At 31.4% G+C, this 16,080-nt stretch overlaps 1 long non-coding RNA gene across 1 annotated transcript; it reads left to right on the plus strand.

Annotated features, from left to right (window-relative positions):
- Positions 1-2,896: 2,896 nt before the first annotated feature.
- Positions 2,897-3,975, plus strand: LOC145330671 (uncharacterized). The gene is made up of 2 exons (XR_013883545.1): positions 2,897-2,953; positions 3,339-3,975. It is a non-coding gene; the product is annotated as an uncharacterized LOC145330671 (long non-coding RNA).
- Positions 3,976-16,080: the final 12,105 nt, after the last annotated feature.

Here is a 16,080-nt window from a genome sequence, read left to right on the forward strand (position 1 = left end):
ATTTTGAAACGAGGAAAATGATGTTGAATTTAAGAATGCACGAATTTGGTTGCTGCCGGGAATTGCAATTGGAACAATAGAGTTAAAGTAGATTTTTTTTCTAATAACATTATCCTCTTGCCCTATTCTATAGGGGCTAACTAAGTTAAAGACCAAAGTTCAATGATTAGATATTTCTGCAACAACAAGGATGACAACATCCATAAAAGCGAAGCACTGAAAAGTTAAGACGAATAGACATTAACACTTGTAAAGTGTCAGAACTGAATAATCAGAATATAAATGTATAAGAAACGAAGCGAAATTGTAAGTAAATTTTTTGAAAAACTGCTTGATTCAGGATAATGTTTATGGAAATACTTACATTTTAGGACTTGATTATAGAGTTGCTTCGCTTATAATATTGTACTTTGTTGTCCCAGGAATCAATTCACCAAAGGTCAGATCAAACGGATAATAAGATAACATAAAAATTTGTTGTTAAAAAAGTAGAAAAATCAACATGTTTAAAATGGACGTACGGACATTCTGGTAATGATTATAGAGTTGCAGTTTTTTTTCTAAATCGTACCTAACTACTACAGGAACCACCATGCAAAGTTTGAAATCGATAAGACAATTCTAACATGCCTAAATTAACGAAAAAAGCTATCTGTCTCGGACGGACGGACGTTTGGACGGACCGACCCTAATTACAGAAAAGCTTCGCTTTTAAAAAGTACCATCGTGCAATCAAAGGATTGATTGTATGCAATAGTTGGGATGTTAGTGCTTTTAAGGGCTGTCTTCAAGTTGTAATCAACAGTCCCAAGGCTAATAAATGTATAAGTATAGATGTATAATACAGACTATTACTTGGCCCAAGAGACAGAGACCCTCTTTGTCCGCTAGCAAATTACTTTTTGATCTTTGGAAAAAACTCGGCTGTGTTTATATTTCCGACGGTATTATCCTATTTCAAAGACCCAATACAAAATCTTGACAGGGTCCTTTTATCCAGAAGTATTAATCAAGATATATGTCGTTTTTTGATAATTCTACAACTAATTTGTGATGATGTAAAGTTTGTACCTAAAATAGGAGAAGGAAATGTTGAAGGGAATGGATGTAGAATATACGTGGATACTATGACAGGGGAAAAATTGTCTTCAATTTAGTTTGCTAACATGGAACTTACTTATTGGTTAGTTCATTCATCCAATAGGAGGTGAGGGGGTGGGGTAAAATGGGTGGAAGGGGGAAATTTCTTTTTTAACCCCTTGCGTGTTTTACTTTGTTAGAGAACTCGAAAGTCTGTTGTAAGATCCAAATAATAATATATCCATTGTTGAAGGAAAAATAAAAAGTTATGCGTAGAAGAAAAGAATTATAAAGTAGGGGTGGCAAAAGGGTTTAAAAGATGAAATAAATAACTTCAATGACAACATCAATATATTTTTATAAGAAAACCTTTTCTAGAGTCTGTCCGTTAGTCCGTCCGTGGTTGAGAGATACTTTAGAATCGTCCTTTCGATTTCAAACTTTGAATTATGATTCTTGTAAGAAAAAGGTATAAAATAATTACCAGAAAATCCGTCTTAATGTGTTGATTTTGATCTTGTACATGGTATGATTATTTTATCTTTTTTAAAGATTAAACATAAAATCATAAGCGAGGCAACTCTATAGATAAAAACTGTAGTGATTTAAGCATTTTGTATTAAAAAATTCGGATATTGTAATCCTTGTTAAAAGCAAAGCTTTTCTAAAATTATAGTCGGTCCGTTCGTACCTCCGTAAAGGTTAGCTCTTTTCGTTAATTTAAACAGGTTAAAATTGTCCTATCGATGTCAAACTTTGCATGCTGATTCCTATAACAGTTTGGTACGACTTAGAAATCGCAGCAAAATCGTACGTCAATTTAAAACAAGCATATTTTTTTACTTTTTGGAAAACAAATTTTGTATGTTAAAAGTATCCTATTCATCTGATTCCTATTACAACAAGGTACAATGTTATAAGAGAAGCATCCCTATAATCAAGTCCTAAAAACGTCAATATTTCCTTAAACAGTATTATGTATTTAATCAATTTTGCAACAAATTTACTTACAATTTGTATAGACTTACTATTAAGTTTATTGAGTTCTGACACTAACAAGTGTTAATTTTCGTTTGTCCTTCCATTTCAGAGCTTCGCTTTTTCGGATGTTGTCATCCTTGTTTTATTATAATGATTATGTTTGTTTAAAACAAAACTTATTAAGACAAATTATTAAGGATATAAAAAAAAGATGACAACACCCTTAAAAGCGAAGCTCATCAATTGTTATAAAGAGTTAATCGCTGGCTAAAATAAAATAGCAATTGCAAAAGTGTGATAGAAGGACTTGCGACTCACCACGGCTGCCGAGCCATGCTTATATTAGTGAAATAATTAAACAAAATATCACCAACTTTCATTTTGAACAATTATATATAATTTCACCTTAAAGAGTTTAAGCCATTTATTAATGCCCCAATGTTCATCATTCTTGCTAATGCCCATTTCAAGAGAACCCTTCCTTAATTTGATTAGCATTTACTTGATAAGTATCACATATAAAAGCTTATTGTTCTTTTATTATCCTCCCCCTAACCCTTCCTTCCTTGAATGACTTTACAGTTTTCTTCTAAAGTTAAAGCAATTCCATGTAAAACCCTTTTCCACCATAATCTTTTACAGACATCGGTTACGCCCACTTTTAAACTCCCCTTCCTTGTCCATTGACTGTCCATTAGGATTAACTTGTAAAATATCACATTAAAGATACACAGGCTTAACCCCCCCCCCCTCCTCCCTTCCCCTCCCCTCCAACCATTTTGTGTTGACCGCTGTTCACATGTCGTTTTCTGTAGTTGACCTATAAAACTCAGGTTTAGTCTAATATCTATCCAGTTTTCTGGTAACTTTTGGAGAAGGAACACATTACAAGGTAATTAAACTTTCATATCATACCTATTTAAATATTATAATTATATTAATTTCCGCTGGCTTTTAATCAATTATAAACCAAAATGTGGAAAAACATATAAAATCACTGAGGTTTTTAAATGCCATAAAAAATAATATAAAGATCAATGGATTTATCTAATTTTCATAAATTATTTTAAGTTATATATTTCCGTGTCAGTAATTTGAAACTATAAATAAAAATTATGATAGCTTAAAAAAGTATATTTTTTGTTGACAAAAAGATGTAAAATTAAAGAGGCGTTTAAAGTTGTCATTGACTTTGAATCAACACGGAAGAAATTTATTTTAATTGTTGGTTTTGGCTCAACATCATTTCAGCATAGTTAAATAAAATAATGTTTTAGGATGAGAGTATTGTTACTGTTAGTCCTGCTTGGGCTGGTGGCTTTGGCTGTCAGCAATCCGTTCTTTAAGAAAAAGGAAAAAGGAAAGCCTAAACTTCACAAAGGATGGGGATATGATGGTTGGGGATACAAGGGAAAGTGATCAGCTGATGCAAATCCTGCCGCTGACCGCCGAAGCTAGTCCCTTCTTTCCGTGGCCAGTTTCCCTACCTCCCCTTTAATAACCTTCCAGAAGAAGCATTTTTTTTTATAAATTTGGCTAACAGTTATACATCGCGTCATATTTCTGACAACTTTCAGTGGACGATAAATTGAGAAAACATAAGATTAATTAAATTTATTTTAGCCCCGAGACTAACAAAACTGGTATTACTATTATATTTTTTACATTTTATAACTCCTAGACAATTGTCTATAATACGATATGATACTTTTTTTCAGTATGGCTCCGAACCGTTTGCCATACTGGAAAAGTCCAACTTTACAAACATCTGAATCTTTTGAGATACAAAAATTAAAACAAACATTAAATCAGTAATAGTATAGCAAAATTTATTTAAAAGTTTTTATTTATTTATTTATTATAAATCTTAAAATAATCTGTATATTATTTCTAAATAAATATTTATTCATTTCATCTTAAGTTTATTAATTGTTCCGAAATTAAAAAAAAGATATTTGATAATTATTTAGCTTTTTATCACAGGAATCATCATGCAAACGAGATGACTGTTCTAAATTAACGATCAGTTGCTGGTGTGCAAACGGACCAACCATTTTTGTTAAAAATCTGTGCTTCAAAAATGGGCATTTTTTTCAAAGTTTTTTGTTAAGAACAGAAAACACTCGAACATCTTATTTTTAAAATGAATTTAAAGTAGTAAATAAGGGGCTACTTTGTTCGTTTAATGCTTTATTTCTGGTTAGGTTAGGTTAGTTTATTTTGGAAAGTAAATAGCCCCACAGGGTTCTTGCAATGCAGCTTTAGGTTCCCCACAGGAAACACACCCTTCTTATCTATTTTTAAAGGGGGGAGGGATTAGTGCTCGAAAGACTCTTTAAGATGATTTGATAAATGTCAAAATCACCAAATTTACAATTCAACTTATCCAAAGTACAATTTTAGTGTTACGTTTTATTTTCACCAAAAAAATATAGATGACAGGATTCATAAAAACGAAGCTTAACAAATCAGACAAACATACAAACATTACCCGACTTAGAGTAGATAATCTTCAAATTGCCATTAATAAGTTTTGTAATTTCATATTTTTGTTAAAGAAATTAATTAGGTATTTAGATATCTAAAAAGTTTGACATAGAATTTGGCTGAAAAAACGTGAATATCAAATAGCAGATTGCGCAATAATGTTTTTTAATGGGACGCTTTTTTATAGTAAAGGGTAGGTCCGTATGTCTGTCCGTAACGGTTAGCTCTTTTCGTTAATTTAAACAGGTAATAATTGTCCTATCGATTTCAAACTTTGAATAATGTTTCCTATAACAGTTAGTTACAATTTAGAAAGCGCAGCACCTCTATAATCGTTACCAAAAAGTCCATACGTCCATTTTAAACATTCTGATTTTCTACTTAATGACAACAAATTTTTTTTGTGTTTAAGTTATCCGATTCAACTGATTTTTTGAATACTGATTCCTATTACAACAAGGTACAATGTTATAAGCGAAGCATCTCTTTAATCAAGTCATAAAAATGTAAGTATGTCCTTAAACAGTATCGTCTATTTATAAAGTTTTACAATATTGTTTGTACTTATGCATTAATATTCTGCTTATTCAGTTCTGACACTGTACAAGTGTTAATGATCGTTTGTCCTTCCATTTCAGAGCTTCGCTTTTATGGATGTTGTCATCCTTGTTTTTTTAGCTTTTATCGTTAATTTAATTCAACCTTGGCATGTGCTGACTCCTGTAACATTAGGTTACTTAGCGTAGCGAACCTATGATAGTTACAAGAAAGTCGTTGATTTTTTTACTTCTTTGACATAAATTTTCTATATGAAATTATTATCCTTTTCATTGGATTCTTGCAATAAAGATTCCTAGTACAAAAAGGTACACTGATATGAGTGAAGCATAGATTCATATCCTACCTATTAAGCTATGACATTCTACAAGTGTTATGTGTAAATGATCATATACCGTCAGATTTCCAGCTTTGTTTTTATGGATGTTGTCATCCTAGTTTTTCTCTGATTGCGCAAGATGAATATAATGAAGGTAAAATAGATTGATAGATAAGAAAACGTGAATTTAGACGGAGAGGTTTTTTCATACATATAACGAAAATACTTTGATTATCTTTAGAAAGAAATAAATATTTTAAAGTGGTGAGGGGGGGTGAAATTTTGCACCAAGCAATGGGACCAATAGCCTAAAACCATCCCTGAACCACTAAAACACGAAACATTGTGGAGCGATGAGACCAGCCGTTTGCAAAATCTTAGAGGACATAAATACATACTGTTACATTTATCCCCTCCCCCCTCCCTAATAAAGTGCCCCAATATGCCGTTAGCCATAATGGAAATTAGTGATTTTTAAAATTCATGAATTGAAGTTAAATATCCGATCTGAAAAATCAATATTTGAAAATAGAAAACATCTTAATTTAGGTATTCTTGAATTAATCAAAGCCTTTGATTTTCCATTACGACAAAAAGTAGGAAATATAGAACCATGTACTGAAACCTTATTGTTGCAGGTAGCCTAGTGTTGACCCCTCCCCCCCCCCCCCCCCTCCTACTAAAAAATTATCTTCCCTACCCCAACTGACCCACCGTTTTAATACAATTAAAATACCTTGGTATATGGGTGTAATGTATTAAATTAACAATATCATTACAAAAATTCAATATTGTACTGACGATACTACAACATGTTTTATACGGAAATAATTGTATTTTAGTACTTGATTATAGAGATAATTCAGTTATAGCATAGCATCTAATTGTCCTTGACAACATCATTATATTAAATTTTGCTGTCAACAAAGTTTTAAAATCAATATTCAATATATATGTATTATTAGACTTTTCAGTGATCATTAATATTATTACTTTTGTTCCTTCAACTATTCATTTGGTTAACCCATATGCACTTGTTAATAATATTTTATATCAATCTTTTTTCTAGTTATATTATTTTGTCATGAAAACTGAAAATTTGAGAGCATAAGTTAATTTCATGGATGTAAAAATGAAACTGTGTGTATGACAAAGGTAAATGTGCAATTTTGATAGTGAGTAAAAATAACCAAATATATGTACACCTAATTAATAAAATTACATAAATACACCAAATTTTTGTCACCAACACTGTATCTAGTCGTAGAAATAGCAGCACCCAGTTATAGAGTATCTGCGCTTACAAAAATAATTAAGTTGATGTTCAAAAACATTAAATGAATTTCTCTTGTTTTCCTTAACATTTTTAAATTGTGCAATAGTTGTTAAAAAACAATACAAAAACATTTTTATTTGAGTAAAATGACCTATGCAACATTACATGTTATAAATTATTTGTGTTGTGTAGGGCTACTCAATAGTTAGGTCATGCCTGTAGGTCCGTAAACATATGATTTTAAGCCAGTGACTTTATCATTTAAGAAACAAAATATCTATTAGTATTTCTTTTTTTGTAGTTAAAGTTAAGTTTAAATTCATATATTTATTTTTAAATTTAAATATAATTGTTTAAAACTTTTAAAAATTTAAAATGAATGAATTAAATATAACATGATATAAATATTTTATTTTAAATTTTACGTTTGGTGTTTTACTGTTTAAAAAGTTTTCTGTGGATATTGACTGTAATTTTTTTCGACGATATTATGATCAACATTAAACCTATAACATTTACAAAGAAAATTACAATACAAGTTATTTTTATCTATACTTCTGTCTTTTAATAACCTTAGATCTCTATTAAGGTTGTAGATATAGAACATACATGAAACAAGGATGACAACATCCATAAAAACGAAGGTCTGAACAGGAAGGACAAACGAACATTAACACTTGTAGATTGTCAGAACTAAATTAGCAGAATATTAATGCATCAGTACAAACATATTGTAAGTAAATTTGTTGCAAAACTGCATAAATAGATGATACTGTTTAAGGACATACTTACATTTTTGATACTTGTTTATAAATATGCTTTGCTTATAACATTGTACCTTGTTGTAATAGGAATCAGTTTTCAAAAAATCAGAAGAAGCGAATAATTTTAACGTACAAAAATTTGTTGTCAAAAAAGTTAAAGATAGACATGTTTCAAATGGACGTACGGACATTCTGGTATTGATTATAGAGTTGCTACGCTGTTTAAATTCTACCCAACTACTACAGAAATCATCATGCAAAATTTGGAATCGATAGGACAATTCTAACCTGTTTGAATTAACGAAAAGAGCTAACCCTCTGTGACGGACGTACGGACGGACGGACGGACGGACCTACCCTAATTATAGAAAAGCTTCGCTTTTAAAAAGGTAAATATATCTTAAGACTATTAAATATAAAATATGTTTAGTCAATATTGAAAGTGTTGTCAGTTTTTATTTGTCCTTGTGTCTCCTACATGATCGGGGCGCAACCGCTAGTTAAAATAGATATAGAACATACATGAAAATAGTCCTTATGCTTTTTAGAAACTTTTATTTTACCAAGTCTACCATAAAACAGAATTTTATATTTTTTTTCTTTTTGTAAAAACACTTTAAATTTAAAGTTCAAATTTTGATACCAATACTTTTAGTTGTTAGATAATCATATTTTATGTATTTGTATAGAAATATTTTATAACATTTATTTCATCAAAATTAAAATTTTGCTTTAGAGTTTTTAAGAAGAGTTTATATTATACATTTTAACCAATCAAGCTTTCACTTTGAACCCCCAAGGAAACCAGATAGACCAAAAACAACCTAGAGGAGGAAATTTCTAAGTGAACTGGAAAATGAAAAAATATCCTTTTTCAATGATGCCTCTTTTTGTGTTAAATCCAAAGAGGATTGGAGAACCATTGTGCGTGGCCTTTGCTCTGGAAAGAAGAGATACCCAGCGATGATGATAATAAGCATTTTAAAACCAAATATATATTTGCATAATGAAGCTTTCTTAATGCTTTTAAACTTAAAATAAGTTAAGTTTACTTTTGTGAAAAAATACTTTTTGAATCTAAAATTTAATCCTTATTAAACGAAACGTTTTTCCTAAGATTCTTTAATTTATGTAATCTAAATAGTTAATTTTGATCTGAACATAAACTTGAAAACTTGCATATTAGTCAAAATGTACGAAAAGTACGCTTTTAGAATTATATTATAGTTTTCAAACAAGAATGACAACACAACATCCATAAGTTGCGAAGCGCAGACAAATGAACAAGCAGACAAAGTTAGTTATAGCTATTCAGTAATTAAATAAAGAAAGCAAAAACTCACTAAACCTTTTTTGTAGCATGATCAACAGACTGACGAACCAAGTAAATTGTTATCTTGGTGCTCTTTAGCGTTACGGACGGACGGACTGACGAACAAACAAAGTGAATTATAGAGTAGCATCTATATTTGTAATATGCTTATAAAAAAGTCGTCTGGATGGACAAACCCTTCAAGTAGAAAAGAATTTTATTTAAAAATGTTTAGATATTAAAAATGTAAAGATTTTAAACTTTTATGAAGAAAAAGATAAAAGAGAGTAAAAGTTACGACATAAAGAGAGAGAGAGAGAGATAGAGAGAGAGAAAGAAAAATATGGAGATTTAAAAGAAATGGGGGGGGGGGGGGAGAAAAGGTAGATGTATATAAAAGCATAATATTTAAAACTTTCATTGGTATATGTATAGTTACATAACATATTTCTTTCTTGGGTTTGCTCCAATGGGAGAGAAGGGTGATTTACCCCCCCCCCCCCATAAAAATTACTTTTATGGTTATTTTGTTAATTCAATTAAGGGGAGTTGACTTATCCCTTCAAATAACTGAAAACCTGTCCAAGATCAAATGTAAGATATTCTTAAAATCATACCTTTTGAAAATCTTACTTGAAGTACATACTACATATATGTTTAATTAGAGAAAAAAGGGAGGGCAGTAGGGGGAAGGTGTTGGTGCTTTCACTCAAAGTTTCAGTTGAGCATTGAAAACACCCCCTGTTTTCTGTGTTTAGACATAAATTAAAATAAGGTGGGTTTTTTCATGTCTAACACTGCGGGTCTACCCAGTACACCCAGTACACCAGTACAACCTGACATAAAGAAACAAACAAATAAACGAAAAACTATCCCTCCCCCCTTATTTTCAATTCGTTTCAAAACATTATAAAAGTATAAGTGCTTAACAGGGTACCATGTGTGAAATCACCGAGGGGTTAAAATTAGAAAGTAAGAAAAAAGAAAGAGAAATAAATCTTTTATAAAAGACTAAAAAGTTGAAATTAAATGTAGCATTACAAGATTTGGGATTCTATTAGAGTTATTTTTTAGAATAGTCAGATATCTTTCAATGATTTAAATGCATTTCTGAAAATTTTTTGTATAAAAGAAATAAGTAATAAATAGTTTATGCATTCAAGGAAATTAAAGACCGATTAATCACGTGATTAATCACAAGATCTTACTGAACACATAAGCAGACACAAACACAACTTCTTGTAAGGTTGTATTTTATTGAAAAAAGTGGTTTAAAAAGCATTTTTTAGAATCTATTTGTTGTATGTCCAATTTGTAAAATATGGAGATAAAAAAAGAAAAGAAAATTTCCCTCATGAATAAAGTATTTGGTAGATTTTTTAAAATGAAGACACTTTCGATGACTAGGTAGTGGATCGAGATTAAATGAACCTGTATCGACATTTTTAAGAAATATAATTTGCATTATGACAGTTTTTGTACCGATGTTACTCTTTTTTAAGGGGGTAAAGGGGAGTTTACCACTCAAACTTATAAACCCCTTTATTTTACCGCCCTGAAGTATTTATGAAAATACATTAGAATACCCCTTCCAAAAAAAATCTTTAAAGCCCCTCATTTAATCTCAGTGAAAATGAAAAGCTTGGGCGGTCCTGTATATTATTACGGTTAGCTTAAATTGTTTTTAAAAGCTTGACTGATCGTCCCCTAACTGTGAAAAAAATTGGGGAGGGGGGGCTAATAGTTAGAAATCAATGGTGGAGGCTTGACTTATACCCAACTTTTTATTGCAGAAAAATTTACATAACAGGGGAGATAATAGTTGGGAGGTGGGATATCACTGCCGCACAGCATTTCAAATTTGCAAACTGACACTTTTTCCGTCCATTTGTCAGGCCCTAACATTAAGGTGGATTTTTATTTTTAATAGGAAAAATATGATTTAATCCTCTGATTTAAGGGTTTCTGCCATTTCTGTCATCATAAAGATAACCCAGACCAATAATTACCTATCCTTAAATTTATTTTGTCCGTCCAGCTGTTTAATTTCAATCTCAAAATTCTTTCTTTAGATCAAGAATATTTTTGCAGTATGGCTAAGAAACTGGTCAATAGAACTGGATTAGATATGGCTCGTGGCCATACTGAAAAATCACGTATCGTATCGACTTTAAGATAATTTTTCACAAAAAAATCATAAAATCAAAAACTGAGAAAAAAATATTTTTCATTTCACTATCCTCGGAAAGCTGGCCATAATTACGGTGCGATAAAAACTATTCTGAAATTAAATTTTTTTGAGGATGTCGATCATTGTCTAAAATTTGTCGTACATGAATTTTTCACGTTATCTCACAAAGATAAAGAAATACGTAAAATTATCTTTTTAAAATCAAGTTAGTAAATTTTTTGTCTGGTTTAAAAGACAGTTTCCGTGGATACGTGTTATATACGTTGTTGCGACAAAGTCATCAGTGTTCAGAACCGGTTTGGGTTCGGCTGAAAAAAGTAATTCTAGCATTCGTAAGACCATAAATTTTGAGATGTTTTAAAATCCTGATTGGATTGTACAAAATAACAAACGTTTATACCAATATGATGGGGATAAATTAATCTTCCATTGTTCTATACATTTATCTCTGAGTTATATGAAGCTAACCCATATTAAAGATTGGCTAAGTATTCCCTAGAGAGGGTTTATAGTTAGGCAGAGGGGTTGGATGTACAGGGAGCTAGGGAGGGGGTATTGTTCTGTGAACAATAATAGTCCCCAAATTTTTATAAAAAAAAATTTCTAATGAAAAAATATTGACACTCTATTAAATCTTGTTTGGGTTGTACAAACAAACAAGCGGTACCGATAATTTTCATGAGAAACGAAAGGAAAGTTGGTATCAGGGTGCTAACATTTTCACCTAAATTGATCTTTTTGATGAATTCATTTATATTCGACTCATTTCGAATATAAGAATAATAAACTCCACTTTTAAAAATATCAAAATCATACCTTGATCCGTCACTATTAACAACAATTTTGGGGAATAGTCCCTTTAGTAACATCGCCCCCATAAGGGGCGATTCGTCGTATTTTTAAAATGGCTTTTTATAGGTTATTTTAGGTTAGGTTAGGTTATATTGGGTTAGGTGATTGCCCCACAGGGTTAGCTAATTGGCCCAGCAGGGTTAGAGCCCCCCGCAGAGGCTAGAAATAGGAGAAAAACTACTGTGAAAAATACGAAGAATCGCCCCATAAGGTGCGATGTTACGAAAGGGACTATACCCTAATTTTGATATAAAAATATAAATCTGGGGATCTTACGGTATAAGATAACTAGCGGCTTCGCCCCTAGCCTCTAGGGGCTTTGCCCCAAGAGGTTTGATCAACCTAATTTTTCGTATTTTAGATTTAAAAAGAAAAAGTAAAAAACAAATTTTTTTTTTTTGGGGGGGGGGGTATTTTTCATTTTTTTGGGGGGTTGGGGGTGTCCCACCCCCCAAGAAAATAGCCTAAAACCATCACAGGACAAGTAGGTATATTCCCTGAAGAGTAGAGCCCAATCGGTTCAGTGGTTACTGAGATCTTAAGCTTCAGACGGACAGACAGACGGACAGACGGACAGACGGACAGACGGACAGACAGACGGACAGACATCGTTCTACTTTGTATTATAGATAGATGATAAATTTACCTCACAATTATAGAAAAATAAGCAAAACTATACTTTTAAAAAATTCAAATTACTAGTTGAAAATATTTAACATTACTAGCTTAGAACCAACCCTGTTCTTATAGCCAACGAATTGGATTATAGCCAACGTATACAACTAATGAAGCTAGTGAAATTTACATCCTATATTTTTTAGCTTATCAGATATTGATTAAGAAACGATAATCCTTATACTAAAGTAACATGATGTTTGTGTGTCTGTGTGTTTGTTTGTACCGAACAGGGTAGCTTTTCATATGTCCCGGAAAGGTTTATAACTATTTTGGGGGAGGGCACCACCACCCTCCCAAGAGAAATAATAATAAATTGAAATTTTTATTTTAGGAATAGAGACTCCTACGTAACATTGCGAGGTATCGTATAAAGAAACTCTTACGCAACATATCGTAGAAACCTTAACGCAACAAAAAAACAAACATTTAAAGTGCCAATAGAGGCTTCTAGGGGCGTAGCCGATAATAGAATAAAAATAAATATAAAATATAATATAAAAGCTTGTAATGGTTTTTGTTTGATCACATTCATAAGTGGCTTTGATTGTATAATCGACTTAAATTATGAGCAGGGATGGAGGGAACATTACACATTATTATGATACCCAAAGTTTTATAATCTCGCCCTCTGATTCGTCGGCTTAAAACTTTAAGCATACTTTTATCAATGCTCAATTGGTTGTTTTAAACTAGCAGTGACCAAACTTTTGAACCAAAGGATTAATTTTGTTTATTATTATTTTGGATTAACGTTAATTTTTTTCCCGTATTGTCTTATCCCTCAAGTATCTGAATATGAATGAGGGTAGCTTGAAGATAATATTTTCTACTTAAATATTTTAATATTTTTAATGCATGGTGTATTTTTGGATACATACTTATGCCTTAGTAAGTGTTGTAATAGCAAAACTACTCTAAAATAAGGGCTGTTTGTCCGTCTATCTGACTTCTCTACGTCATTCTCTAAGCGTCACCTAAGGATGTATACGTTTTTCGTCTCAATAAAGTTATTTCTAAAATGGCTGGTCCGGTTTTGTCGTTCCATCCAAGGAAGACAGATTTCTATATTGACATGATTTAGGCTATTTTTTCTATCCCTAACATCGTTGGGCACATCAACCCCTTATTTAACCTAACATACAAAAAAAAAAATATTTCAAAACGACTTTTGAGTAAATGTTTTTTAAATAATCAACTACTTTGCTAAAGTTAAGGTGACATTAAATATAAAATATTTTCTCGTATTTATTCTTATCCGGTGGATAGGAACCGGTTCTCATCCATACGAAAAAGCTATGTCTAGCATCGTATTATATTCAGCTTTCTACGAATAATAAAATGTACAATCATAAGATTGAAACCAGTTATTTTTATCCCGCGCCTTCGGCACCTCGGGGCTAAAAAACTGCCTTTAATCTTATAATTGTACATTCTATATCCGCGGAAAGCTGTTTATAATACGATGCGAGAAATAACTAATCTTATATAAAGGAAACAGGACGTCTATCCGTCTATCCGAATGTGAATATGTCAGCCTGCGTCAGACCATAGCCGCTAGTCTATTATACAAAGTAGTAGGATGTCTCTCTGTAACTTAAGATCTCGGTAACTGCGAACCTGTGAGGAAAAGACCCTTAAGGCAAGGGGAAAAACCATTATAAATATTTAAGTAAAGTTTAGTAATCGTTTAGAGCAATTTTAAAAGGGTGAGTTCCTTAACCATTTTTACAAATTAAAAATAGAGGTTCTTAAAGTTTTACTTTTATCTATCTATGTATATGTATTATGTTGTATTAATATGATTTGACATGATTTGTAAAGCTATAATACAACTTTTCAAAACAAAATTCCCTCACACCTTCACATCACAGTTTTTAAACATTTTTCACGTGCAAATAAAAAAAGGAGAAAGATATTACAAGCAAAAAATCAAGGATAATTTAAGGGATAAGACAATGGACGATAAATATATATTATATCCCCAATGATGTTAAACAATAGTACCCCATCTGTGGATTAAAATCATTTGATGTAAAATTAGGACACAAATAGCTGTGAACTTACCAATCAAGATTCAATAATAGCACCCAAAGTTTTTGTGCCAACGAATAAGATGAAACTTTGGGTACTATTATAATTCACAGTTTAATGTCCCTCTCCTGAGAAAACTTTGGGAGGGAATAAAATAGAAATACATTGGCTCAGAATTAGCCTAACTCTCATCAGTGAAAAGTTAGGAATTTATAATACAAAGTAGAACGATGTCTGTCTTTACATCCGTCCGTCCATCTGTCCCTTGAGATCTCGGTTACCACTGAACCGATCGGATTCTACTCTTCAGAATATATACCTATTGGTCCTGTGGTGGTTTTAAGCTATTTTCTTGATTAATTAAATTACCTCTTGGGGCAAAGCCCCTACAGTCTAGGAGCGAAGCCGCTAATAGACATATTGTATGTTAATCATTTTTCTTATTTTATTTCTTATAGAATTATATTTTTAAAAATCCGTTCTTTTAAGGGGGAATATGCTTAACCGAAGGATTCTCTTTTATTAGAATTATGTTTTTTAAGTCAATTCAGAATTTTTAGGATATTTCAATATTTAAATTTTTTTTATCAATATTTAAAATTTTGAAAAATGACGTAAAAATGGCTTAGCTGCGGGGTTTCATTTTCTTATTTACTTTTAGTTATTTAAAATTTTGTGTTTTTTTTGTGGGTGGGGGGCGGGGTAATGTAGAACCCCTGCAACCCCCTGATTCAGTCAGGGACCGCAAAAGACCAATACAAAGTAACTTCTTGAGCACTAATACCACCTACATCTTCCTTATTTAAAAAAAATTTAAATAATGGGTAATTTTTTTTTACAAAATTAGGTAAAGTTGGGTTATTTTAGGTACTGGATGAAACCAGAGGGACAGGTGTTGGCCCCGTCCACAGGACCTAGGCATAGGAAAAAAATCAACCCTTCTCCCTTTATTTAAACCCATTAATAGAGAGGCTTCGCTTATAATATTTTGCAACCGACCATAAAAATAACTCTCCCTCTATATTGTCTGAAAGTACTCGACTTGGCAGTACAATATATGTTGATAATACATAATATTAAAACTTCATAATAAAATCATTCATTTTGAACCAAGAAACATTTACTTGAAATTACAAAATTGTAATCTAATGTAATTTTATAATTTTGAGGGGGATAAAATGATGGTTTTGAAACTTTACCATCGCCCTTGAACGTAGGATACGTTTGTATTGTAATTATATTTGTTAGACTCATCCTATAGGTTTTAAACTTGATTAATGTTTTTCGGAATTTTAAGATTAATTAAAGGTACGGTTATTAATAAATATTTGTTGAATTGTTTTGTTTACTAATTTTTCAATATAGAATACTTTATTTTCAAAATTGTGATTCCCAAGCAAAAAAGGAGCAATGTTGTCGGCAAATCACCTCCATAATAAAGCTTTATTATTGAAGAATGTATATAGTAAGCATTCTTTCCTTTATTAATAGGCAATATAATTATAAAATTTCTGTTTTTTTTCTTTTTTATCTCATAGTACTTCTAATCTA

This window comes from Acartia tonsa, chromosome 10 (genome assembly GCF_053477335.1).
Source record: "Acartia tonsa isolate MP-2025a chromosome 10, ASM5347733v1, whole genome shotgun sequence".
In the NCBI taxonomy this organism is placed as follows: domain Eukaryota; kingdom Metazoa; phylum Arthropoda; class Copepoda; order Calanoida; family Acartiidae; genus Acartia; species Acartia tonsa.